A 13869-nucleotide genomic window follows, 5' to 3' on the forward strand; every position below is an offset into this window, starting at 1 on the left:
TATAAAATGCTAATAACACAAAATCTGCCATCTTAACAAATATATGGAATGTTTCATGAATCTGCATGTCATCCTTGTGCAGAGCCCTGCTAATCTCTGTGTCGTCCCAGACGTATGTGCTGCAGAAGTGTGCACCATGTTCTTATTTCAATTCATAATTATATATGACAGAAAACACATAAAAAGCTGAATTAAAGACCATATGAAATCTCCAATAGCCAGTAGGTCAATCTTCAAGCCAAGGGCTTCCAAATCACCCAGGGAGATGTCAGAGAAAACACCAATTCCCACCCAAACCAACCAAATAAAAATGTTCAGGGTTGAAGAAACAGCATTTACATCTTTTTCTATTTTAACTTAGTAAATGATACTGTGACATACTCAAGTAGAAGCCCCTTGTAAAATATGACCCTACAGCCCCAGGCTCCTGCCATGTTCAGTTTGGTGGTGTTGACCCTCTTGCCTTTTCCCCTGCATCTACGGGCATATACAGTAGATACAGAAAGACACCTTCGTTTTGTCGGGGACTTTTTCCTTTCACCCTTCCTAAATGGCATCATAAATACTGTATTTTGCCTTAATGGTGTGTCTTATTTCTAAATACCACATCTATCTCTGTATCAGTCCAATTTGAGCCACTTGATCCTTTTTTTATTGCTTCCTAGTGTCCCATAGTTCACTTTTGGGTGAGCACTTGAGTTAATTTCAAGTTTTCCTTTTACCAATATTGCTACTATAAACTTCCTTCTATAGAGCTCTTTATGTATACAAGTGAATTAATTCCTAGAGTAGATAGGGAAGAAGAAGTGGAATTATTGTATCAAAGAGTGTCTGCTTTTTAAATTTCACAGTATTGCCAAAATAACATCCCTTTAAATAAAGCGTACCACCAAAAATACCACCATAGCAATTTCTTCACACTCTGGCCAGTATTTTTTATTAGCAACCTTTTCAACTTTTCCAAACCTAGTGGTCAAGGAATTATATCCATATATTGTTTTAATTTGTATTTTTCCAGTTATCAGTGGGACTGGGCACTTTTTTGTAGGTTTCTGTGAATTACATGTATACACTTTGCCCCTTCTTCTACTGGGTTGTCGTTTCCTTATAAATTTGTAGGGGTCTTGTGGTTTTTTAATATATTCTGGGTATTCATTATTTGCCTACTATATATTTAGCAAGTATTTTCTCCTTACTTTATGGCACCTTGGTCATATATTATATATTAATTTTCATGTTATTGAGTTTGTGGATATTTGCGAAGGCTTCTGAAAAATTTCCTTTCTGAACGTCCCGAACTCCAAAGATATAAATATATTTTCCTACAACCCTTTACGGTGTTTTTATCTTTCTTGTTTGTTTGTTTTTAAGACTAACGTGAGTGAAATCACCCAGCATTATTTTTTTCAAGATGGGTGGCAATTTTTTACACAACATTTTTCTATTTTTCCATCCCTTCTTGATTTTAAATGTTAACTTGGTCATATGCCAAGTTCTTACATGTACATGGATCTGTTTATGATCTACCTGGTCTGTTTCACTAACTTACTGGCCAATTTCTGTTCCAGGGCCACTTGTGATTTAATCACAGGCTTTGATATTTGATATGTGGAACAGGACATTCCTCTCAGTTATTATTATTCTCTTTAAAATGTGTTTGTTTTATTTTCTTATTTTAACTTTCCAAAAAAAATGATAAAATTGTCTAGTCAAGTAGTATATAGAAATTAGGGATAGGTGGGGAAAATAATATTTTATGATCTTACGATCTTTACAGTAATCAGTTGTCTCATCCATAAATTTGGGATCCATGTCTCCCAAATTTATGTGTGCTTCTAAGAACTTTCAGAAGTTTCTTCATATACATCTTAGACATTTCTTGTTATTTTGAATTAGTTAGCATAACATTAGATCACATCACAAAGAAATCCAAAATTTCAGTGGTTTCACAGAATTAATTTGTTGGTTGTCTTATGTAGTAAACTCTATTTCACATAGTTGTTCAGATCCCATGGCTGAGAAAGTCTTTGCCATCTTCAACACTAGGTTTCTAAGACTGTTTCAGGTGTTCAGTTCCAGTCAGTGCAAAGATTAAGAGAGGATAGAGAAGATATATCCCCTCCTTTAACCACCTTGACCAAGAAGTGACACACATCATTCCTGCTTGATACCATTGGCCAGTTTGGTCACATGGCCCCACGTAGGTGGAAAGGAGTCTGGGAAATGCCCCGGCTGCCCAGCCTCCTCCAGCTATGACGCTCCACTGTGGAAAAAAGAGTAGGGATCTGGGAGGACATTTAGGTGTTCCTGTAGATACTTTACATTTATTTGTTGTTTCCATGGATTAAGTTATTATGGAAAGCAGAAGAAACTCTAGAATGAAATACCTAGGTTCAATTCCTGTTTCCACCACTTAAACCTGTGAGTACAAGTTACCCAAACCAGACTTTCCTCATTAGCAAAAAGAGGGCACCAATAGACATACTTCATTAAATTGTTCTGAGAATCAAATGAAAAAACTCACTAGAAGTGCCTCTCCGACTGGTGTCAAAACTGTGGTTTTGATTTGTAGTTTCCTGATGCCAAGTGTTGTGGAGCACTTTTTCATGGCCATCTGCATGTAAAAGACATGAATTTGTCTTTGCTATAGTATAATGAAGTTCAGTTCTCAGTTGCCCAGTACTTGGCAAAGCCATGGAGACCTTGTGTTGAGCCAGTGGAGCCAGTGGCTAGAAAAGGTAGGGCTGGAAATGAGGTTTCTCTTTGTGATTAGGAACTCTGCCCAGTCACCAAGCCAAGTGAATTATTTTATTCATTGTAATAGTTTCTTCATCAATGCTTGGCCTTTCACCAAAGAATATGATATTCTCTACAAGGCACAGTTTTGTCCCTTCCTCTCTAATATTTGCATGTTTTTGGTCTCATTATCTTAGCTAATATCTCCTTAAGCAAATATATGGTCTGTTCTCTACCGTACTGAGAACACTTAAAATGTTTCTCAGCACAAAGTATGAGGTTTCCCATTATTTCTGAATGTTATTTTTAATCAATTTGAGAACATTTTCATCTATTCCTTTTTGCCAAATCCCTTCTTTTTTAAATGGCTGGGTTCTAATACTTAATACTTAATTTGGATCCCAATTCTCTTACAATACTTTTGTCCCATTTTGATATCAAAGTCATGTTAATCTGTCTAAACAAGTCCTGAAAACATGTTCGCATCTGGAAATGACCAAAGACTTTGTTTTACCTAAGACGGATCAGCCAAGTAACGGGACCAAAGGCAGAGAAAGAACAAGAGCTATGGGACAGGTTCAAAGAGACAAAAGGAAACTGTGATCATGAGTGTGTCCCATGAGTCCTGCCAAGAACACCTATCTCAAAAACTGGTCACACTGGATACTGCTGTTTCTGAAAGAGTCATGGAAATCTCCCACAGTGGTTGCAAATTCATCAAATATTTCTCTTTCAATCAGTTTCTACTTTCAGTATTTGAAGTTATATTGTCAGAAATAGAATAGGCTCAATATGAATAATATGTAGCTTATTAATATGACCATTTCTCTTTTATTACCTTGAATTTTATTTTGTCTAATACTGATATTACTCCAACTCCTTTCCTTTCTTTTTGCATTTTCCTAAGATATGTTTTCCCATCCCTTTACCTTCAACCTTACTGTACCTAACATTGGATTTTATTTTTTTAGCTCTTTCTGAGTGTCTGTCATTTATCAGGAAATATAACCAAGTCATATTTATTGAGACTGCAAATTTACTACACTGGCTCTGGCTATCTTGTTTTAGTTTTTCTATTCACAGTGTTTCCCTTGTTTTTGTTCTTGCTTTGCAGTAAGTAAGACAGGATAGGCAAAGCTGGAGAGACAAAATACCCCCGAATCTCAGTGGCACAATACAGAAGAGGTTTGTTTTTCCTAACTCCATGTCTTCTTGCAGAGAACCAGACAGTCCAGACCAGCTCCCTCCATGCAACGACTCAGGGATCTAGGTGTTTTCCAGGGCTCAAACTGAGATGAGGCAAGCAAAGGACCTAGGTGCAAAATTTAAGGAGGTCCTCTCTCTCTGGTTCATGGTCACCACACGTGCCTCACCTCAGTCCCACTTTCCTATCCACTGGCTCCACTGGCTCAATATAAGGCCTCCACGGCTTTGCCTAATATTGGGCAACTGAGAACTGAACTTAATTATACTATAGCAAAGACAAATTCATGTCTTTTACATCCAGATGGCCAACAGACACATGAAAAAGTGCTCCGCAACACTTGGCATCAGAAAACTACAAATCAAAACCACAGTGAGATACCACATCACACCAGTCAGAATGGCTAAAATTAACAAGTCAGGAAATGACAGATGTTGGCAAGGATGCAGAGAAAGGGGAACCCTCCTACACTGTTGGTGGGAATTCAAGCTGGTGCAGCTACTCCGGAAAACACTATAGAGTTTCCTCAAAAAGTTGAAAACATTCTGGGTATTTACATTAAAGATACAAATGTAGGGATCCAAAGGGGCACGTGCACCCCAATGTTTATAGCAACAATGTCCACAATAGCCAAACAATGGAAAGAACCTAGATGCCCATCCACAGATGAATGGATAAAGAATATGTGAGATAGATAGATAGATATAATGGAATACTAGGCAGCCATCAAAAAACCCCCCAAATCTTGCCATTTGCAACAACATGGATGGAACTAGAGGGCATTATGCTCTGCAAAATAAGTCATTCAAAGAAAGACAATCATCATATGATCTCTCTGATGTGAGGAATTTGAGAAGCAGGGTGGTGGGTCCATGGGGAATAGGGAGGGAAAAAAATAAAACAAGATGGGATTGGGAGGGTGTCAGACCATAAGAGACTCTTAATCTCATGAGACAAACTGAAGGTTGCTGGGAGGGTTGGGGGGGTAGGGATAGGATGGTTGGGTTATGGACATTGGGGAGGGTATGTGCTATGGTGAGTGCTGTGAAATGTGTAAGCCTGATGATTCACAAACTTGTACCCCTGGGGCAAATAATATATTATATGTTAATTAAAAAAATTCATATCTTTTTGAAAAGTAAATTACAAAAACAAGAACAGCTTTTTTTTCCCAAACTAAATACAGAACAACCAGTTCTGTACGTGGATTAGTGAAGCATTTCCATAAATGAAAAAGTATTCACAAAACAGTAAACATTTCATAAAAATACTTATAAGGAAAAGAATATACATCAAACCACAAGTTTGTATGTAGGAGGAAGAGAAATGGCATGTGGGAATGAAAGAAAAGAAATCGAGGGACCACATACAGATTGATGACAGCAATTCAGTCTTCTGTGTCCCTGATTAACAAATACAAGAGTCTATTTCTGGTTTTTGTTTTGTTTATTTGTTTTGTTATTTAGATTCCACATATAAATAAAATCATATGGCATTTGTTTTTGTTTTTTCCTGTCTGGCTTATTTCACTTAGCATAGAAGCCTCTAGGTCCACCCATATTGTTGAGAATTGCAGGATTTCATTCCATTGTGTATACATACCATATCTTCTTTATCCAATCATCCCTTAGCGGACACTTACATTGTTTCCACATTTTGGCTACTGTAAATAATGCTGCAGTAAACATAGGAGATGGGTAAAACAAGTGAAGATTAAGAAGTATACAAACTTCCAGTTATAAAATAATTAAGTCACAGGGATGAAAAGTATGGCATAGGGAATATAGGGAATAATAGGGAATAGGGACTAATATTGGGAATAGAGAATAATATTGTAATAACTTCTTATGGTGACAGAGGGCAACTACACTTATTGTGGTGAGCACTGAGTAATGGATAAAATTGTCTAATCATTGTGTCATACACCTGAAATTAACAAAATGTGACATACATGTCAACTACACATCAATTATATATATGTGTGTGTGTGTGAATATATATATATATATATATATATATATATAATCCTACTGTAAAAAGAATAAGAAGAGAAAGAAGAAGAATAAAAAGAGAGTGGAGGAAGGAACAGGGAAGGAAGGAAAATAAAAAACACTAGAGCACACCTGCCTGGGTAGACCTATATTTTCATGGAAATAAGTGTAGTTGGTGTGCCATCTCCCAACCATCTGTTACTTATTAATTATACCAGTTCTGAGTTTTACAATACCCATGCTACCAAAGTTAATTTTTTGTTTATAAAAGTTTATTTTACAGCTACCTTTAGCCATTCTAGGTTATTTTTTAGCTAAGGTTACACCTGACCTTATCAATGCATAAACCCATTTGCACACTTTCTGACAAAGAATTTTGTATTTCCATGTTAAACTGTGAAAGAAAACTTCATCTCAAACTTAAATACAAGCAAAATGATGATGGCTTGATTTTCCTTTTTTTAAAAGATTTTACTTATTTATTTGACAGAGAGACAGCGAGAGAGGGAACACGAGCAGGGCAGAAGCAGGCAGAGGGAGAAGCAGGCTCCCTGCTGAGCGTGGAGCCTGATGTGGGGCTTGTTCTCAAGACCCTGGGATCATGACCTGAGCAGAAAGCAGTCAAAGAACACTGAGCCACCCAGGTACCCCAAATTTTCTTTTTTTTTTTTTAAGATCACCCTAGAATGTTTTCTAAGAAGCCTTGACCTCATCTGATGCTTTGGGGCTTTGCTGTTACAGAATTTTAACAGTTCCTAGCAAAAGAAAGTACAGACAGCACACAGACAGTAAAGTTAGGGACAGAGGACTTGTCAGGACTTCATAGTCTGACAGGGAAACTAACCCAGAGGTGACAGACCATAACTGTCATACATTTCAACCCTGTAGAAAGTTAGACCATCTGATACCTAACTTGGCAATATTATCACGCATTCCTTTCTAACTGACTATTTAAATCCTTATTTTTCAAACACTCTGCAATCAGCAATTTGGGTTCCTACTGGATCCTTCCTTACTAAGTCGAATAAAACTTTAACAAGTGCTACCATGCACTTTGTTTGAGAATTGTGTTTTTACAGCACTGAAGATAAAATACTGGTTGATCCTTTGAGTTACTTGGCTAAAGGGCTATAACCCTCAATCTACAAGATTTCAGAAATGACTAGACTACTGTGTTCTCATAAAGACCAAGAATATCAGAGCAGAGTTTTTAAATCTCATTTTATGAAATCTCCAAGAAATACACCTAAAACATAAGGTCGCAGAAAAGTTGAAACTAAAAGGAGAAACATAAGGTGAATACCAACCAAAAAGAAAAAAGTCATGGCTTTATTAATGTCAATCAAAACAGGCACTGAAGCATGTCACTGTTACTCAAAATAAAGACTAGTAAAAAGTTCAGGTCATCAAGAAGATGTAGCAATTCTAATCCTGGATTACCTAACAAAATAGCCTTAGGAAAGGTGCAAGGAGAGTTGAAAAATACACTATCAGAATAGGATATTTTTAATTTCCCATTTTGGTAATTGCTGGATAATATACCACACATTTGGTAAGGATACAGACTATTGAATCTACACAAATAATACACTTGATGTAATAGGCATGTTTATATGCTAAATAATTGCAGGTCACATTCTTTCTAAAGTTGAGTCTTAAAAAAAAAAAAAACTGATGAAACTGGCAAATCTCCAGCAAAATTAATCAAGAAAAAAGAGAGAAGTCATAAGTAAACCATAAACAATATTAGGAATGAAAATGTGAGCATAATTAGAGATCCAGCTGAGATTTAAAATACAGAAAAGGGGTTAAGAGAGGAAATACAACACAATAGTTAATTTTGCTACCTCCTGAAATCCCATTAAATGGGAAACAACTCTTTTCAAGAAAAACGTAAATGCACAGGGAGTAATAAGAGACAAGAGCACTCCCAAATTTTTGGTTCCTAGAGAGTATGGGCAGGATCCCAAGTCTTATACCAGCAAAGGGGTAAGCTGAGAACTGGGAAAATGTATACTATTAAAATCCTCCAAAATCCCGGGCACTGCCAGCACCAAACCTGGGGTAAAGGGGGAGCTATATGGGGGAATTGGGTAAGAGCTGTTGGGGAAGCCGTTAGAACCTCAGGTGTCCATTTCCATTCCACAGGTTAAATACGGGGATTCCTCTCTGAGAGCAAGGGGACACACAAATTATGCCCCTGCCAGTTCTGAATCCAGAAAGATGAGAGCCAGGCTTTTTCAGGCAGGAGGTTAGCTCTTCTCTGGGGAATCTCAGCCACATCAAGACACTGGCTTGGGGCTCCCCAGAACACAGCACGAGCCCCACACACTCAGCACCCAGATCCACCCCATGCTCAGAGAGTCCAGGTGGAGTTCTCACCCCCTTGAGCCAGCTCTCCAACCCAGACAGACCACGGAGTATCTGTGGAAAGCTGCTAACATAAAAGATAGAGAGCCAAACAGGAAAAAAAAAAAAAAGCAACTTGGAAGGAGAAAACAGTTTTTTGAAAGCAGAAAAAAAAAAAAATATATATATATATATACACACACACACACATACATACACATACATATATATGTATATATTTATATATCCCAGATGGGTAAGAAAAGCTGTTACTCTATACAAAGGACAGGTAGCTCTACAAAGGTGCAAACAAAATGCAAACAAGCGCTCAGAAATGGAAACAATTTTTAATCTCTTAAAAACAATTTTCATTCTTAATTTCTTAGAAATTTGAAATTTCAAAAGCAAATAGCAAAAAGTGAAAAGTTCCATAAAACAGAGGATAAAGTTAATGAAATTCTTTTGCAGAAAGGAAAGCAGAGACAAAATGGAAATTGTGAGAAATAAAAGGACAATGGGCACCTGGGTGGCTCAGTGGTTTAAGCCGCTGCCTTCGGCTCAGGTCACGATCTCAGGGTCCTGGGATCGAGTCCCGCATCGGGCTCTCTGCTCAGCAGGGAGCCTGCTTCCCTCTCTCTCTCTCTCTGCCTGCCTCTCCATCTACTTGTGATCTCTCTCTGTCAAATAAATAAATAAAATCTTTAAAAAAAAAAAAAAAAGAAATAAAAGGACAAGTAGAGGATGATTTCAGGATCTGAATAATAGGAGTTCCAGAAAAAAAATATAAATGACAGCTGAGTAATTGGAATTCCAGAAAGTGAAGAGAAAGTGGGGAGAAAGCAAATGCCCTGGTGTAACTTGCTTTATGGGGTGACCTGGCTGTGTACCTCACCACCTAACCTCTCGATATTTCTGATCACTTTCTAAACATCCTGTTATTTTGTGAACCAGATGACAACTTTGGACTCAATTCCTTTGCTGCTTTCATTTTTTCAAACATAGGAAGAGAAGGCTACAAAAAAATTATGCCAATACATTTTAAAACTTAGGTGAAATGAATATATTTCAAGGAAAATATAAATTTCCAAAACTAATTCAAGAAAAAAATTAAAAATTCAAATAGTTCTACAACCACTAAAAATAATAACAATAATAATAGTCAGGTGATACTGATAATGGTATAAATGAGTACTTTAAATTGTACCACAAAGAAAACTCTAGTGACAGATGGTTTTACAGAAAAGTTCTATCAAATAGCCCCCCAAAAAAGGATAATGCCTAAATTGCACAATCTTTTTCAAATATTAAAAAAAAGGTAAAATTCCCCCATTCGGTTTATGAGGTCAATAAAACTTTGACACCAAAACTTTGGAAGCTAGTTGGCATTATCTAGTAATGTTGACAATGTATAACCTATGCACCAGCAATTCTGCCCCAGGGCATGTTCTCAACTCTTGCACAAGACCTTCAGCAGGCATGGACAAAATGTTCATACCAGCAAAAACAGAAACTACCAAAATGTCCGTCCAAAAAACGAAGTATGACTAAACCGGGATATATGTATGTCACAGAATATTACGCAATACTGAAAATGAATGAACTGTGCTCTGCACACATCAGCATGGATGAGTTTCAAAAGCATAAGATTGACCAATAAGAAACAGATTCCAGAAGACAAATGAATCTATTGACATTAGGTTCAAAACAAACACTGCAACCAATATGTTGTTTAGGGATATGTACATGTGTAATACGACTTTTTTTTTTAAGTCAGAAAATTGTTAACACGATGTTCATGATCATGTGTCTGTCTTGGGGATAACAGAGGGGGAACACATAACAAAACATGTGTGACCAGATAGCGGGCTTCAAGGACACTGGGGATGTTCTCATTCTTAATGTGAGTGATAAGGGACACATTACTCATTTTATGACTTTTTGTAATCACGTCTGTGGATTACATACACCTCTGTCTCTCTCTCTGTCCTGTGCACACACACACTACAGTAACGTGGCATAGTCAAAGCTGGATCAGAAATTATAGGGCTGAGGTCAAGCCGCAGGGTAGCAAGGACCAGGGGAACATAAAACTAATTCAAAGTTGCTATTTTCACTGAAGACAATGTCAAGGAGAATAAGGTGAGAGTGCAACAGGAGTACTTCAGAGGAGAGGAATTGAGACATTAGGAAGAATTTCCTGGGGCGGTTCGTTGGTCTACTGGGATGATTCTCACTTAGGGCGCTAAAGGAAGAATTTCCTCACTGAAAAGATGAAGCACCCCATAAGTTGCCAGGTAAACATGCAATGATACTCAAAAATAGGACAAAGCGGTTATTTTATTTTGGTTGGTCTGAGGCAGAACTGGCGAAGTGATTTTAATCCAAGGGCCAACTCCATGCCATTACCTGTCGCTGCCAAGAACACTGATGGGAGAAGCACGGTGCCCTGGTCACACCAAAGCTCAGAGCTGGGAGCTGAGCAGCACGCGCAGCTGCGCAATTCCAGACATTGGGGAGACCACTGGAACCGCCCAGAGGTGGAGGAATGAAACCACACAGTCTTTAGTCATGCATTTTGTTTCAAGTATTCTCTGGGCATTAACAGTAAAGAATACATACATCAGAGAAACAGAAAATAGATGATGCAAATTTTGCTGTTTTCTTCTCTACATCTCTTTAAATTTAAAAAAAAAAAAAGTACATAAACATCATTAGCCATCAGAGAAAGGCAAATTAAAACCACAATGAGACCTCAATACCCACCTATCAGAACAGCTACAGTAAAAAAGAGTGACAACACCAAATACCAGAGACCATGTGAAGAAAATGAATGACTTATCTACTGCTGGTAGGAAGGGCAAAGTCACTCTGGGAAATAGTTAGGATAGTTTTCTTAAAAAAACAAACCAACCAACTAATTATGCAAATATCACACCCCCAGAAATTGCTCTCTGGAACATTTATCCCAGAAAAATAGAAACTTCTCTTCACACACAAACTTATATACAAATGTTTATAACAGTTTTGCTTGTATTGCCCCAAACTGGAAACTACCTAACCTAGATACCTTTTAGTGGATGACTGGCTAGACATCCACTAACCAGTGGTCATTCATGCCATGGAATACTACTCAGCCATAAAATTGAACAGACTATCGATACGAGAACCCACCCAGACAGATCTCTAGAGAACTGGGCTGAGTGGAGGAAAAAAAAAAATCAATCCAAAAGGCTCCAATGTGTATGATTCCATTTATAGAACTTTCTTGAAATAACAAAATTATAGAAATGGGGACCAAATTAGTGGTTGCTCGGGGTTAAGGAGGGAGAGGGAGATGTGTGTGGAGTGGGTGGGTGCTGTGTGGTGCTCATCTGGGCCTGAAGCCAATTGGGAAGCCAAAGAGGCTGGCCCAGTTTGGGGTTAGTTTGGCTGCTTTTTGTACCAGCCACAGCAGCTGCACCTGCTCCCTTAGGGAACCCTGCTTGTGACCAGGAAGAACCCACTGGGAGCCCTGAATGCCTAGAACCCCAAAAGGCAGTAGATTTTGATGTCTTTGACCTAAGCCAACTTGGGTGTTTGTAATTATGGGGATTTTCTTGTAGCCTACAATAATTAGAGGTCTAATTAATGCTACAGCTCTCATCCTCCACAATCCCATCAGCAGATGGTGTGTTTCAAAATGCAAGCAAGTCTGCCACATAGAAAGATTTATTAGTAAGCTGGCACCAAAATAGTCATGAACCTGTTCTTACAGGTTTGTGGAGTCCCAGCTCTCTTTCCCTTAGGCCCTCTGTGAGGACGTCCTCCCAGGAAGATATGATAAAGGCAAGACATGGTCAGCCCTCTGGTGGGGTCAGGAATCCTCCACGAAGCAGTAGGACAGGAGACTAAATCAGCTCAAGGCCAAGGGCTACTCTGAGGCAATCACAAATCTGACAGTTTTGTTCCTACAAGGGTAGAAGCCACTGTACAAGATTTCAAGCCAATCCACATATCTTGAACTGCATTTCTTCAGAAATTATTTATAACATCTGTTAGACTAAGGGAAGACCATCTAACGAAAGTCCAGTTAACTGAGGCATAGATGTTGATGAACTCTGATTTAGCATCTTTAAAAATTAACTGAACATTGGATTTGGCTAGAATCTAGAATTTCTGGCTAGAAACAGCACAGCCAAATTGTGTAACTTGGGGAGAGTTGAATAAAAGGATGTTTTGCAATGTATGGGTAAGGTATAAGGAAAGGACAGGACTCTGGGGCTAAAAATAGCAGAGCCTCTGTCACCTGCATGCCCCAAAGGGCTGGGGAATGAACAGTGGCCAGAGCTGGAAAAGGCAGCTGTGTGGAAAGGGCCACCTAACAGAGTTATTTATACCTGCAACAGAGGGACACAGCCAATCCCTTAGACCCACAGGGAGACAGCCAGAAAAGAACCCCACTCTCCTACGTGCCTCTTATCTGTTGCCAGTGGTGCCCAGTGGTCCAACCCACCAAAGACTAGAGTTGAGCTGAGCCTGTCCGGGCAGCTCAACCTCCTGGGCACAGAGCAGGATGATGAAGGGCAGATAGTGGGTCTGGAGTGGCAAGAAGAAACCCAACACACACCACCTCTGGGTGTTAGCTTTCACGGACAACCAACCACTGCAGAAATGTGGACTAGGACTCACCTAACTTAAAGTTGCCATACAACCCAGCAATTCCACTCCTGGGCAATCTGTCCAAGAGAAAGGGAAATGTATATTCACACTGAAACTGACATATGATGCTCACAGTGGCGTTATTAGACAGATGGTCCCTGACTTACAATGGTTTGATTTAGGATTTATCGACTTCACAATGGTGCAAAAGTGATACACATTCGGGAGAAACCATACTCTGAACTTTGGGTTTTTTGTGTTTTATTTTGTTTTGTTTTGTTTTTGCATACTCTGAACTTTGAATTTTGATCTTTTCCAGAGCTAGTGAAAGGTGGCAGGATCCTCTCTCATTTACTAGGCAGTAGCCACAACTCTCATCAGCCAGCGATCAGGAGCAGGTGAAGAAGGACCCGTACCACTGACAACCATTCTGTACCCACACAGCCATTCTGCGTTTCACTTTCAGTACAGCATTCCATAAATTACGTGATGTAGTCAATTTTTATTATAAAATACACTTTGCTTCAGGTGATTTTGCTCAACTACGGGCTAATGTAAGTGTTCTGAACACATTTAAAATAGGCTAGGCTAAGCTGTGATGTTCGGTAGGTTGGGGATGTTAAATGCATTTACTTCTTATGATATTTTCAACTTACAATGGGGTTATAGGGATATAATGGGGTTATAGGGATATAACCCATTGTAAGTTGAGAAAGATCAATATAGCCACAAATGGGAACACCTATGTTTTTATCCAACTGGCAAGTGAATAAATTGGGTATATCCATACAATGGAATATTGTTCTGCAATAAAAAGGGAAACACTGCCGACACTACAACATTACAACACTGGTGGAACTCCAAAACGTTATGCTAAGTGAAAGAAGTCAGTCAAAAAGGACTTCATATTGTGGGGTAGCATTTGGACAAAATGTTCAGAAAGATCAATAG

At 38.6% G+C, this 13869-nt stretch overlaps 1 protein-coding gene and 1 pseudogene across 1 annotated transcript in view; both read right to left on the reverse strand.

Moving 5' to 3' along the window:
- The window catches only part of HSD17B3 (hydroxysteroid 17-beta dehydrogenase 3), a 40156-nt gene that overhangs the window by 16471 nt on the left and 9816 nt on the right, over positions 1 to 13869 (reverse strand). The gene's annotated exons all lie outside the window — the stretch shown is intronic.
- LOC123393606 lies at positions 38 to 135 on the reverse strand (annotated as a pseudogene).

The sequence above is a fragment of the Mustela putorius genome, unplaced genomic scaffold, assembly GCF_011764305.1.
Source record: "Mustela putorius furo isolate JIRA1106 unplaced genomic scaffold, ASM1176430v1.1 tig00000876_pilon_pilon_pilon, whole genome shotgun sequence".
Lineage (NCBI taxonomy): Eukaryota > Metazoa > Chordata > Mammalia > Carnivora > Mustelidae > Mustela > Mustela putorius.